Source organism: Felis catus, chromosome A2 (assembly GCF_018350175.1).
Source record: "Felis catus isolate Fca126 chromosome A2, F.catus_Fca126_mat1.0, whole genome shotgun sequence".
NCBI classification, from domain to species: Eukaryota; Metazoa; Chordata; class Mammalia; order Carnivora; family Felidae; genus Felis; species Felis catus.
In genome coordinates, this window is record NC_058369.1 from 17,951,423 (window position 1) to 17,966,694 (window position 15,272).

General features: G+C 42.2%; 1 protein-coding gene and 1 long non-coding RNA gene across 4 annotated transcripts in view; one reads left to right on the forward strand and one right to left on the reverse strand.

Moving 5' to 3' along the window:
• Positions 1 to 15,272, reverse strand: part of IP6K2 (inositol hexakisphosphate kinase 2) — a 30,631-nt gene that overhangs the window by 9,948 nt on the left and 5,411 nt on the right. The window contains exon 1 of one of the 3 annotated variants that reach the window (XM_019821285.3): positions 11,705 to 11,861. The exons of the other annotated variants lie outside the window; for them this stretch is intronic. The gene's annotated coding sequence lies outside the window, so the exon portion shown is untranslated. Of the gene's footprint in view, positions 1 to 11,704; positions 11,862 to 15,272 lie in introns of those variants that run through there. 3 annotated transcript variants of the gene reach the window in all.
• Positions 816 to 6,843, forward strand: LOC109495374. The gene is made up of 2 exons (XR_002150811.3): positions 816 to 1,229; positions 6,193 to 6,843. It is a non-coding gene; the product is annotated as an uncharacterized LOC109495374 (long non-coding RNA).

Genomic DNA, 15,272 nt, shown 5'->3' on the forward strand with positions numbered 1-15,272 from the left:
TTTTTTTTTTTTTTTACTTTTTTTTTCTTTTATGTTTATTTATTTCTGAGACAGAGAGAGACAGAGCATGAGAGGGGGAGGGGCAAAGCGAGAGGGAGACCCAGAATCGGAAGCAGGCTCCAGGCCTGACGTGGGGCTTGAACTCACAAACTGTGAGATCATGACCTGAGCCGAAGTCGCTCACTCAACTGACTGAGCCACCCAGGCGCCCCCATACAGGGTTTTTAATGGCAACTCGTCCAGTTTCCATTACCCCAGCTGACATGCTGGGTAAGAATAGGTCTGCTAAAGATGGGTCCACTGTCCTCTAAGGTGAGTAATGCACCTATTAAATGTTGTTGGCTCATCACAGGAACTTACCTCATTTGGTCCTTGAGATACCTTCTGTGAGGAAGACACTATTCTCTCTGTTGCAAACAATGACACTGCTTTGGGGAGGTGAGGGAAGGGCCAGGGACAATAAGCTCCCAAATGAACCTCAATCTTTTGGATGCCGTCATAGGGCCACCTCTAGTGCCCAGGGTCTCTGGCATTAGTACCTTCATACAGTACTCCTACATCCATGGGACACTTAGCCTGTTGTGAGAGTGCCTTCACCATGTACTTATATTTTTTATTTTTTAAATTTACTATTTTGAGAGAGAGAGAGCGCGCGCACGTGCACGCAAAAGCGGGGGATAAGCAGAGAGAGGAGAGAATCCCAAGCAGGCTCCACACTGTTAACGCAGAGCCCCATATACGACTCAACCTCATGATCTGATCATGACCTGAGCCGAAGTCAAGAGTTGGATGTTCAACCGACTGAGCCACCCAGATGCGCCCCTATGTTTTATATTTATATTTGTATTATTTCCTATATATTTATAAAGTTCTCTTTAAGAGTTTCAACTGGTATTAATCTCTTTTTAGAGAGAACTGACTGTGAGTGCCAAATGAAAAGAGATGAAAATCAAAGGTCCTGATTCCTCTCCTGGCACCACCTTCTCAGCATCACAGAAGCCCTCAGGAGGGCAAGTGCTGGGAAGGGTTCTGTGACAATCAGTTCAAAGAATGAGTACATTCCAGACATTCCAGACTCTCTCCAGAAGGTGGAGCTCTGGTATACTTGGCCACACAAGCCCTTTCTCCAGGTTTACACAGACCAGTTCATAATAACCCACTGAAAAGACCTCAGGAGTACGAGCAATACCAAAGGAAAGCTACTGTACTGACTCACAGTCGGTCTGCCAGTAAGTACCCAAGCACGAACCAGGTACCATAATTATTAAATTGTTATTGCACAAGATGTTCCTCATGGTCCAGGCTTTAGAAACAATCCAAACCTTTCATATGAGTATAAACTGCTTTCGTTGTCAGTAATGCTAACACCAATGCAAATCCCTTTCCAACTCTGTCCAAGATTCCTTAAATTTATTCAATTAAATAGAAAAATATCTCTCTCCAGGCATCTTTTACCCACCTCCACACCAAAGCTCAAAAACAAAAGCCGGTCCTTCATAGCACTCTCTAGTATGGTGCAGGAGTGTGGCTAGAGGCCAAAAGGCCAGGTGAATGTCTCCATCTACTCCCAGGTCCTCAGTGTATTCATTAGCTGCTGGGTATGACATGGCACCTTGCCGCCACCCCTGCAGCACCCAACTCTGGCAGTCCGTAGGACATTGCTCACTGGAGAGTAATCATCATCTTGGGTAGAGATGCAAGAAAAATAAGGCCAACCCTTGCCTGAGGCAAGCTGATGACAGAGGAAACTGCCAAATGTGAGGTGATGTTAGAGAGACAAGTGATTATCCTGTAATGAGGTGAAGCCGGGTTCCAGTCCCACTTCCGCCACTCGATTGCTTAGAGAAAGACTCCAAGTCCCTGGCTCCCTCTGGGTTCCAGTTTTCTGGTTTCTAAAATGGAGAAGAGAGGCCTGAAGTAGATCTCTACTCTGTGGATGGTGTAATGCAATTAGTGAATACTTGTTTGTTTTAATCATATAGAAAAAAAATAGGGGCACCTGGGTGGCTCAGTCAGTTAAGTGTCTGACTTCAACTCAGGTCATGATCTCATAGTTCATGAGTTTGAGTCCTGCATCGGGCTCTGCACTGAAGTGCGGAGGCTGCTTGGGATTCATTCATATTCTCTCTCTCTCTCTCTCTCTCTCTCTCTCTGCCTGCCTCTCCCCCACTCGCTCCTCTCTCCCTTTCTCAAAATAAATAAATAAACTTAAAAAACAGAAAGTATCATTGTATTGCACATAATAATGTAAGTCCTGTTTTGTGATTGTTTTATTTCAATTTTGTTCAATCTCTCAATATGAACATATGTATGGCTTCACTGTACTACATATTTCTTACATTTGGGGTGCAGACAAAGAAGTGGAGCTTCCAGTCTAGCTTCCCTTATAGGCCCTATCTCTGTGGGAAATTGAAGAAATCAAACTTCCCAAGGATTACAGAGCAGCGTATTAGTGGCCTCAACCTGGCCAGAAGGAAGAAAAGTACCCAAAACACCTGCTTTTTCACCTGCTCTTTCTCTGTTCCACATGTGGTTTGAGCAGAGGGGTCTCTCAATGGTTTTTAAACAGCCAAAGTCTAAGGCCCAGTTTCCCAAGAATCCTAGAGTATTAATGGTTAGTGAGATGTCCATGCAATGTGTGGACCCTGTACCAAGGGGGGGGGGGGGGGTGGAAAACAAAATACTGCCTTCAGATTTAGCATCTATTTTATTTTCCACATTGCCTCACATTGGCCCATGAACTCTGAACAGGTAAGGAAAACAACATAATTCATCCTAGGACAGGACACAGATTTCCTCCACAGTCCATCTCCCAAATCTGTCAAACTGGTTGAAGAATTTACTGGAAACAACACCTTAATAATCTTAGCTTCTAAAATATTGCAAATAAAACAACTATGACTCATGAAAAGCCCTGAGCCGTTAGCTCACACATCTAGAATTTAGTTTAATGAGGCTACAAATGGAGTCTGCTGGGGCCACTTATTTGCCTCAAGAAAAGCCCCAGGGTTGGATAGTGATAGGGAATGTTGTGAGGCACACTAGCCTGATGGTGGAAAATCAACACTCACCATCTACACCTGCTCTCCCTGAGCCCCACAGCCGCCACCATACAGCATCTGCACGTAACCCATGACTCCACAACCAGGGTCAGTCACTGAACTCTTAAACACTGCTGGTAGGAATGCAAAAAGGTAACAGCCGCTTCAGAAAACAGTTTGGCGGTTTCTTAGAAAGTTCAACATATACTTATTATATGACCCAACAATCCTACATATGCATATGCCTAAGAGAAATTAAAACAAATGTCCACATAGGCTTATACATGAATGATCATAGAGGCACTATTTACAGCAGCCAAAAGGTGGAAACCCAAACATCCATCAAATGGGTGAATGAATAAACAAACTGTGGTATATCCATATAATGCAATATTATTCAGTAATAAAAGTGAATGTACTGATACATGCAACAACAAAGATTCATCATAAAAGCATCACAAGTGAAAAAAAGCCAATCAGAAAAGACTATGTGCTATAAGATTCCATTTATACAAAATTCTAGAAAAAGCAGAACTATAGAAAGTAGATAGGCAGTTGCAGAAGTAGGAGAATAGGATTTACTGCAAAGGGGACCAAGAGAACTTTTAGGGGTAATGACAGTGTTTTAGCTATGACTGGGGCAGTAATTATATGACTGCATAAATTTGTCAAAACTTATAAAATTAGACTTAAAATTGATGAATCTTATTGTATATAATTTACACTTCAATAAAGGGATTAAATTTTTTCTTATACTTTTTAATTTACCAAATTTTCATAAGTATATATTATTTTAATAATCAGAAAAAAATTGTATTTAAAAAGATCATATTAGCTTTTAAATAGTTTCTACATGCAAATGCACTGGATGAAATTTACCTTCCCATCTGTTCTCACTCGGGTCATTTGCCTTACACTGAGCATCTTTGAGTCACTCCTGCCAAGGTCAGCCTGGGTCACCATCTTGGTCAAAGTGCGGACGCCTCCCTTTCTGTGAAGGCATTGCCAGATGGTACAGACTTTCAGAGATAGCCAAATTTCCCCTTGTAAATCCATGACACCCAATGCTAATCCTAAAGCCATTTGCTCCCTTTGAAAGCCTAATTTTTATCAGGCTCTTAATACTGGCAGACTTTTTTTTTTAAGTTTATTTATTTATTTTGAGAGAGTATGCGCATGCGTGCACAAGCTGTGGGGAGGGGCAGAGACAGAAAATCGACTCGGGGCTCATGACCTGAGCTGAAATCAAGAAATGGACGCTTTGTCCATCGATGGATGAATGGATAAAGAAGATGTGGTATATATATATACAATGGAGTATTACTTGGCAATCAAAACAAAATAATGAAATCTTGCCATTTGCAACTACGTGGATGGAACTGGAGGGGTATTATGGTAAGTGAAATTAGTCAGAAAAAGACAAAAATCGTATTACTTCACCCATATGAAGACTTTAAGAGACAAAACAGATGAACAGAAGGGAAGGGAAACAATAATATAAAAACAGGGAGGGGGACAAAACAGAAAAGATTCATAAATATGCAGAACAAACTGAGAGTTACGGGAGGGGTTGTGGGAGGGGTGATGGGATAAATGGGTAAGGGGCACTACGGAATCTACTCCTGAAATCATTGTTGCACTATATGCTAACTAATTTGGATGTAAATTTTAAAAAATAAAAAATAAAACAAGTTAAAATTTAAAAATTGTAAAAAAAAAAAAAAAAAAAACCGAATTGGACTCTTAACCGACTGAACCACCCAGGCACCCTACTCAGACTACAACCAATTGCATGGTTATCTTTTTTAATTCTTATAAAGTCAAAGCAAAACATCCTTTATAATCAAGCAAAACAGAAGCATGAAGGCCCTTAATAAGCCTTTCTTGTAAAACACCCAGAAGGAAAGAAAAATCAGCATCAAGTCGGCTCCTCTTATACTAGCTTCCTTGTTATTTCTCAAACATGCCTGGAATACACCCACCTCAGAGCCTTTGCACTTGCCATTCCCTCTGCTTTGTACACTTTTCCCCTGGGTACCCCCTTGGCTTACTCTCTTACCTCCTCAGCTCTTCATGCAAATGTGACTTCTTTAAAATTTTTTTTTAATGTTTTATTTATTTTTGAGACAGAGAGAGACAGAGCATGAATGGGGGAGGGTCAGAGAGAGAGGGAGACACAGAATCCGAAGCAGGCTCCAGGCTCTGAGCTGTCAGCACAGAGCCCGACGCGGGGCTTGAACCCACGGACCGTGAGATCATGACCTGAGCTGAAGTTGGACGCTCAAACGACTAAGCCACCCAGGCGCCCCAAAATGACTTCTTTAATGAGGCCTTCCTTATTAGCTACCCCATCTGAAAGTAACATATCTCCCTGTCCACACTCCCTTATACAACCCTGCTTTATTTCTCTTTAGTACCTATCACTATGTAACATACTATGTTTTATTATTTGTCTTGTTTATTTTTTGTTATCCCTGACCCTGACCCCACCAAAAAACAAAGGTCCATAAAATCAGAGATTTCTGACCGCTCCGTTCACTGCTGAATCTCCAGAGTCCAGAAGAACACGAACAGAGTAGGCACTTCACAGGATGTGCCTCAAAATCACTACTGCGTCATGAACACCTGTCATGCACAGATTAACACAGAGAACTCAAAAGGCAACCACTGCAATTATCCAAACCCAAACCAATCATACATACAGTGGGTACAATTATTAAAATGAGGCATGCAACACTTTACAAAATGTATTCTGAGCACCGACTGGTATTAATTTTGCATTTATAACTCCCCATCTATCAAGTCTACAATAACTGAGGAATATAAATGAAGGACTCTGCACCTAACACTCATGTGGGACCTGGTGATGTGGAAGCATTTCATGTAAACAAAGCTTAAGCTCTTAATGTAATGACAATCAACTTCCTGGAAAATTATCTCTTGTAGAAAATCAGGCAGGGAAAGAATGGTCACTGAAGAATAAACTTTAAAAATGTGGCCTCAAGAAGATTAAAATTCTATCATAGTTTAAAACAAATATACTAACTAGCAATCAGAAATTCTGTGTTGGTTCAAAGTTCACATCCCCAAGACTCAAACCTTTTACTTTGCAAAGTTATCACTACAAGATGATCATCCCCATCTTTTGCAGGCAAAGCAAAGAATGGCCATGGGTTGGTGCTGAGTCTCTGCTGAAGGCCTCTTTCAGCAACACTGGTGGGTCTGCCATCCAGCTTTATTTAAGTAAGTTATCTCAGCAAGACAATCCAGAAGGAAAATCATTCCCTGCATGACCTGGACTTCTGGGGAAGCTGGGTACCAGATGAGGCACAACCCCTGATAACAAAATGAATACACAAAAAGGAGTTTTAGCAAAATAAAGCCAGGAAGTAAGAGGAAAGCTGTCAACATGTGCCTTGTGGGAGGCAAGGATAGAGGCTGACCAGATTGACCCATCTGAGTACAGGGCATCAAACTACCAACCTCAGGAAAACTCCCACCGCTGCACCACAGAGATCAAGGTATCTCTTATACCCCATTGTGATCGCACTCACTTCCATGTCAAGTAACAGAAGAGTGCATGATGAACTATCGAGATATTATAAAAAGTTTATCAATTTTACAATTTTTAAACAATCTGAGAAAAAATGCTTATGATATACTCTTTTAAATGAAAGCAAGATATAAAAATTGTATAATCTATATTGTCTCAACTATGTCCAAAGAATTATAGAGAAAAAGACTGTCAAAAAGTACCAGCTATGCTACTGAATCATACAATAAAAATGGTTAAAATGGTAAATTTTACGTAAAGTATATTTTACCACATACACACAAAAATTTAAAAAAGTACCAGCTACTCACAGAGGTCATGGCTGTCCCACCCCCTTCCAAGGCCCCTTCATCACTGCCACTACATTAAAAATGCTGTATGCCTTGGGACACCTGGGTAGCTCAGTCAGCTGAACATCCAACTCTTAATTCTGGTGCAGGTCATGATCTCATGGTTTGTGAGTTCCAGCCCTGCATCGGGCTCTGCACTGACAGCGCAAAAGCCTGCTTGAGATTCCCTCTCTCCTCTCTCTGCCCCTCCCCTGCTCGCACTCTCTCAAAATAAATAAATGTTAAAAAAAGACAACTTTATTTCTTTTAACGTTTATTTTTCAGAGAGAGAGAGGAAGACAGAGAGAGAGACAGCACGAATTGGAGAGAGGCAGGGAGAGAGGGAGAATCCCAAGCAGGTTCCACACACTCAGCACAGACCCAACACAGGGCTCAAACTCACAAAACTGTAAGATCATGACCTGAGCCAAAACCAAGAGTCAGAGGCTTAACAGACTGAACCACCCAGGTGCACCTAAAAATGGCAACTTAAAAAAAAAAGTTGAATGCCTCCAAGTCTCCCAGCTCAGGTGTGAAAAAAAACTTGATACAGGTTTCCCAAATTTGACAACGTTCTAAAAATTTACATGACATAGGATGAGTTGCGAAGCTGAAAGAAACTGTTCTAAGTTGTCAACAAGAGAAAGCAGATGAGCATCAACCTAGGGGAGCAACTGTATGCCCTTTCTATAGAAACATTATAACACTGTTGTCACAGAAGAGGTAATCAAAATGCTGCCTCAAAATGTAGGGGGGAAAGTATTGCAGTTGTAGTATTTGTCTGATTTTGAAATGTGTACCTTCTGATTTTTTTTCAATCTAAACAGATCCTCACTTTCCTACCTACTTGGTTTCATAATTGTAAATTCTTTTGTTTAAAGATGGCAGTTACAATTATATATTTATATAAATAAATTATATATATATTCATATTACATTATATAAACTTCAGACAGCACAAAACCTGGATCTGCCTTGTACCAAGTAGTAAGACGTTATTCCTTTCTTTTCAGTTTTCTAAATGTCCCAAACTTCTTGAAATAGTCTCAAACTCAGAGCATATATTACCTTTACAACAGGGAGGAAAAATATTAGAGGTGAAAAAAGAAAAGAAATCACTAAAACTAAAATAGGAAAACCCAGATAATTGTTTAGCTCTTGAAGGTTTTAAGCTCATCCAACACTGCCCTAGCCCACACTGCATGCTCAGAGCTCCACTCCATGATGAAGACCCTGGGAGATGGACCATATGTTAACAACCCCCACATACCCTAAGGTGTATACAAGGTGTTGGAAGATCAGAAAAGGAAGTAACCAACTCCTCAAACTTCAATGACAACGTGATACAAACATGCTAGAGACCAGAGCTCCCATTTTGGAGCACTTAGTCTGTTCTGTAACACCCTTGCTCTTACAACAGCCCTCTGGAGTAGACATAGCCATGATGGGCATACTGAGGTGCCGGGTACTGAGGTCACCATAACAGGTATACGTCACCACAAAAACTAGGTACCTGAGATGAAAGAGTCACTGCTAAGAATGGCTGGAATCCTAGTCCTAACCTTAAAGGAGTTGCAGCCTGGCTGGCGGGCTGGCAAGGTGTCTGTCTGCCCCGCCTCCCCCCATCCTCCCAATGCCATAGTAGGCACTGGCTCCACTGAAGCAGCAGGGCCAGAGACAAGACACAATCTCTGCATCAACTTGACACAGATGCCTGTGGTCCAAGACTAGGTGTTCATTTTCTCCCTCGTTAGCATTTTATTCTAGTTAAAAAATTTTTTTTCAAATGTTTATTTATTGTTGAGAGAGAGAGAGTGAGCGAGCAAGTGGGGAAGGGGTAGACAGAAAGGGAGACAAAGAATCCAAAGCAGGCTCCAGACTCTGAGCTGTTGAGCACAGAGCCTGACATGGGGCTCGAACTCACGAACCGTGAGATCATGACCCGAGCTGAAGTCAGACGCACAACTGACTGAACCACCCAGGTGCCCCTTTATTCTAGTTCTAATAAGTGAAAAGCTGTAAGTTGTACATGGAACTGTTTCATTAAAGCCATAATAACACAGATCCTTCCCCCAATGCTGAGGAACAAATAAAACACCAGATTCTGTTCCAAAAATCCAGACAAGCTTTTCTGTAAGGGAAGCAGCAGCCTCTCAGATGCTTCTCCTCTCTAGAACCACCAGCATGACACATTACCCCATCTCTCTGCCTTGTTAAATTAGATTTCTGGAATGAAAGACTAGAGGGTCCCAAAATGGAAGGGGATGAGAAGGAACTTTCAGCCTACCTAGAAATATGTTCATCAGAGTTACACTGATAGAATTACAAAGTTTTAGCAACTTAAAAAGCTTTTTTTAGCTAAAAGCATAGCACGACTCCTTCAAGGAAATTGAAATTATTGATTCTAAGGTGTCACATGTCTTCTTTATCTGAGAATCACATTTTCTTTTAAATAACTAAATGTATTTCATACATACACCAAGAATTCTCAGTCCTCCTTAGAAAGAAGCCCATTACTCCTCTTTCAAGGGCAATTCTCATTTCTAGTCTCCTCCTCCTTGGTGCAGTCTATGACTCCCACCACCCCCTAAAAAATACACACAACAGAAACACACAGAAATGGCTGCCTCAGACTGCAGCCGAAATTGCTGTGAGGGCTCAATCCATGAGGGACTTTCCTACCTTGAGTCACAGTTCTCTCTTGTGCTGACAAATAATGGTCCATTGGCTTCAGGCAAGATTATATGTTCTCTGCATGTTGTTGATGTTTACCCCTACTCATCCCTCAGCTGGTTCCCTAACCAAATGACACACGAGCTCATCCTCTAAAACACAGAGAGCCAAAAATGATTCAGTCCTCATGGGCAGCCACAGAACCCAGGCATCCCTGACATGCCTAGGCCGACACCCTGAGTGCTGTACCTGCTGATGGAGGGACCAAAGTGTATCCTGCACTGCACCAGGTCCTATATGTCCAGGGGGCACAATTTGCTCCAGGTCCTTGCAAAACCTCACTTAGTTAATACTTTCCTCAAGGGTTTGCAAAGTGTCCCAGGCTCAAAGCACCAATCTGGCAGCTTTTATCACAAACCACTCAGTATACTCAGTGTTCCTCCACGACCAGCCAGAAAAAGAATGAGATACGGGCATGAAAAAATTCCTGACACTGGCACAGGTCACAGCACTTTGTCCTAACATAGAGCCATTTGCCAGTCATCCTCCATAAGTCCTGAGATTTCTTTCCAAAATAAAGCATCACAAAATACTAAGAAACTTTGAGGAAATCAAGTTCAACCACATCCACAGTTCTGAAGCAAATCATACACTGACTTCTTTGGAATCAGCCAGCTTGTGAGAAGGGCAGTGACTTCAGTCACTCAAGAGCACATTTGAGGACTGGGAGGGAAGGCCAATGGGGCACTTTCACTTTTGACATCTTGCCACTGTGTTCCCTTTCTTTGGTTCTATACAAAGAACCTCCAGTATTTTCAAAATAAAAACACTCTTTTGGGGTGCCTGGCTGGCTCAGTCAAACATCCGACTCTTAATTTCGGCTCATCTCACAGTTGTGGGATCAAGCCCTGCATCAACTCTGTGTGCTTGGCTGGACATGGAGAGATTCTCTCTCTCTCTCCCTCTGTCCCCCCTGTACACACATGCTCTCTCTATAAAAACAAAAAACCACACACACACACTCTTCTGAGAGTGAAATGAATCATTCCTGGAAGAGGGCAGCCTGTTTCCTCCTTTCCTAGCCTTCACCTGCCCTAGACCTGCTGGCCACATCCATCAGTGTTTCAGGGCCCAGAGTCTGTCAGCTCCCACCTGGCACCTCTGCAAGGTCCACACTTCCAAATGCCCCAGGATTCTGCATCTGGTGCTTACAGTCTTCCCCTGGGCTCTCAAGGTAGGTGCAGCATCCCAATCAACCCTAAGGTCCTCAAGCATGCAACCCTGTGAAGGTGTTGCTGTGTTTGTCCCATAAAGCCAAGCATAGATACTACAAGGGGCAGGGGCAGGGGCAGGGGCAGCTCAAAGGACCTGGGGAAAAGACACTTGTGTTCCCATACTCTCCAATAAGAACATAGATGAAGAGAAACCCAGACCCTCAGCAGGGAGTTGGCAACCAACTCCACTCTCTCTCCTCCAGAAGCACTCACCTCAGAGAAGATATAATGTTCATGGAAGGACATCTTTCACTGCCTTACATGTAAAACCTCTACTCATAATAGCAGAAACCTTGAAAATGTTCATTAAGAACTCATTTAGGAGACCATAATCTCAGCAGTGTGCAATTAAGTGGTTTAAGAGTACTGTATGTTTTTCCTGTCAGGTTGTTCAAACTCATACAAATATACATTCTTTGGGATACCTGGGTGGCTCAGTAGGTTAAGCAGCCAACTCTTGATTTCGGCTCAGGTCATGATCTCACAGTGGTTCATGAGATCAAGCCCCACATCGGGCTCTGCACTGACAGTGCAGAACCTGCATGGGATTCTCTTTCTCCCTCTCTCTCTGCCCCTCCCATGCTGGTGCTCTCTCTCTCACTCTCTCTCAAAATAAACTTTAGGGGCGCCTGGGTGGCTCAGTCAGTTAAGCACCTGACTGTGGCTCAGGTCATGATCTCACAAGCTCACCTGCTTCGGATTCTGTCTCCCTCTCTCTCTGCCCCTCCCCTGCTCACACTCCGTGTCTCTCTCTCAAAAAATAAACATACATACATGCATACATACATACATACATACATACATAAGCAAACAAACTTTAAAAAATATACATACATTCTTTGGTCATGTATTCTATATCCACCCTTCCTCTTCCTTTGTTGGGTAACTCTATAGACAGTCTCTCAAGGAAACAGTATGATTCTGTTTAGCATGAGAACCAACAGGTGCTGGGTTCACACACCTCCACAGAGCACCCTGTAAAAGAAGCTAAACTGAGAACTCCAGAGATAGAGCATCACTTGTTGCTCATGAAAAGGGGAGGAATGAGCTAAAGGTGCAGTCCACAGACACCAAGTTTCAAGCACATTTTAAACAAATGGGCATCAGAGTGAAAGAAGGCAGGCGTGGAGCTAGGTTAATCCCAAGACAAAAGTTGCTGCAGCCTTAGCAAAGATACCAAAGTTGTATAGACCTGGGATCTCAATCCCAGATAAAAAAGGTAGGGAGGAGGGTTACAGTAAAAATTCGTATCTAGCATGAGTTTTATACTTGTTAAACAAAAATAATCTACTATTCTTATAAAACAAGCTTTGAAGGGGGATGCAAGATTTTTACATTCCCCAAAAGAGTAAGACAGAGCTCACACAACCCATGGGGCCCCTCATTTCTGAGTGTGCAGCTAGGGATAGAAAAGTCTGGAGCAGAAATAGCAACACTAGCCAGGTGTTCTGCTTCTTTGTCTCTAACACATCTTATCTCCTTAAAAGAAAAGTTTTAATCTTCCTTGGCCTGGGATTGGACACTCAATTTCTAAAACATGTATTAGTGTCTGAAGTAAGATAAATGGATGGATACACAGAACAAAACTAAATAACCTCCCATTTTGATCAATTATGACTTCAGTTAAATACATTCACAAGAATGAGTTAAAACAAGCAAACAAACCCAGCAGTGCAAAGAAAGTTTTGTGAATTCTCTACAACAGAAAGCAAGCAGAAGCAGCCCAAGAGGCCCAGACTGATTCCGGCTGTCCTAAGGAGTTTATGACAGCAGGTACTAGAGCTCCATCTCCAAGTCACAAGGGTTTCAAAAACAACCCAAAGCCTCAAATCCTTCAGTTCAGAGTGGGATGAGATTACCCCAGGAACAAAAAGAACACAGGTAAAAGACTTAGCATAGTGAGGGTCCCATGAGCAGCTGCTGGAGCTGTTACTTCTATTTTTTTATGGGCAGGATGCTGTAGGTGCTATGTATCTTCACCAACAGCTACATTTCATGAACATTTAAAATCAAACCAAGGCATGACTTCTGTTTAACCACATGCTTGTTTTGCTGTCTGTTCTGACCTGAAGACCACATTTAGGAGCTTTCGTCCTCCCAACCATTTCAATCTTAACTAAGTGGCATCTCAGAGGCATTAAGTACAAAAACTTTTTGTTACTAGAATATTAACTTTTAGCCAGAATATAATGATAATGCTCATGTGTCACCATAGCTTAATCCTTACTTGTAAAATCGAATTAGTGTAATTTCACTTAGAAGAGAACCCTACTTATGCAAATTTACATTAAAAACAAATACACAACCTTGAAAAAGATTGGAGAAAATGTCTGTAAACAGAAAAATGAACCCAAAGTGCACTTGAGCCAGATGTGGACTACGGTCAGGTCCAACAAACTTTCTGGGTAAAAAGATGTCCTCATCTCCCCTCCAACCTCCCATGTAAAATGGCAAAATGGTAATGTGCTACAGCCTCCCTGATCCCAAGGCAAGTACCTGTGGGGTATATCATCACAACCAACACCAGGAAGAGCTTGCTTCCTCCCTCCATCCCCAGAGCTTAACCCAGTGCAGTGGTACCCTTTAAAACAGGCCAAGGTGAGAAGACTTTCAGGAAGACTGAAGAGCCAGTGAGGGGGCACCTGGGTGGCATCTGACTTTGGCTCAGGTCATGATCTCACAGTTTGTGAGTTTGAGCCCTACATCAATCAGGCTCTCTGCTCTCAGCATACAACCTGCTTCAAATCCTCTTGTCTCCCTCTCTTTCTGCCCCTCCCCTGTTCATGCTCTCTCAAAAATAAATAAGAATTTAAAAAATAATAATAAATAAATAAATAAATAAGCATTAAAAAGAAAAAAGAGAGAGAGAGAGAGAGAGAAAGAGCGAGCCAGTAGGGAGGGGAGCTACACTGAGGATGAAGGATACAGCATTCCTTTTGGGATGCATTATATGGTATGTAATACTGTTACTTAGAAAAATATACATATATCAACACAGTAGCAGGATCACACCCAAGAGATCACAACCAGTTCAGGGTAGCAGTTCTGGTAACAATGTCACATCTCTACCACTAAGAAGTGAGAAGGAAATGTTCAAGAGGAGAGCACCTCTAGGGCGCTTGGGTGGTTCAGGCGGTTAAGCGTCCAACTTTAGCTCAGGTCATGATCTCACGGTTTGGTTTATGAGTCTGAGCCCTGCGTTGGGCTCTGTGCTGACAGTTCAGAGCCTAGAGCCTGCTTCGGATTCTATGTCTCTCTCTCTCTCTCTCTCTCTCTCTCTCTCTCTCTCTCTCTCTCTCTGTCTCTCTCTCTGCCCCTCCCCTGCTTACACTCTGTCTGCCTCTCTCAAAAATAAACATTAAATTTTTTTTTGAAAAAGGAGGAGAGCACCTCCAAATGTGGCTCTGAGAATGGCAAAGATGCACAGACAAGCTGGAACAGAGTTCATGAAATATGTGGGTAAAAAGTAGAACTTCTAAAGGAATACATTTTGTTTAGATAATAACTAAATGTGTATGTGTAATTAAAAACAATAAATATTGTAGGGAGGCCAACTTTCCAAGTACTCTAAGTTTATACAAAAAATTCTTTTATTTTTATTGGGCTGTATCAAAAAATTCTTTTATTTTTATTTTCTCAAGTTTATTTGTTTTGAGAGAGAGAGAGAGACAGACAGACAGACAGAATGAATCCCAAGCAGGCTCCGCACTGTCAACACAGAGCCCAATTCGGGGATCAGACTCACTAACCATGAGATCATGACCTGACCCAAAACCAAGAGTCGGATGCTTAACTGACTGAGCCACCCAGGCGCCCCTCAAAAAATTCTCCTGGCAAAGTTAAGTCCTGCTTTATACTGGGGTAAAAACGGTGCGTTACCTCTTCTTGGTGCCTGTCTTTATCTGTACACCAGGCATGGTACAGTTTTACAGAGGTGCTCTGAGGTGGGAACAAGAGTAAAACATCTAGCCTCCTGCCTGGCTCGCATGCAGTGCACTCCCCAAAAGTGGGCTGTTCCCTACCCACTGCCCTACAGTTCCTCCAGAGTCCACTGGGAAATGGAGGTCACAGGAGGGACTTGACAGTACGAGACGATAAGGGCACATACTAAGCCTGTGCTCATGGAAGGAGTGCAAAGAGAGGAGGCTTCAACGCCAGGCAGAGGAATGGAGTGCCAAAGGATATCCTGTTTAGCCTTTAAAAAAATAAAGATTTTTAACTGGTTGTAAGTGTGATAAAATGACCACCATTATTAGTCTCTTCATCCTGCAGATTTTCTTCCATGCATTTTTCTATTCTTTACATAAACAGGATCAGGCTGTATATGTATTACTTTGCTTCCCCCCATCTCCCCCAGTAAAATCGGCTGTTTCTTTCACCTTTTTAAAAACTGTGATGAAAT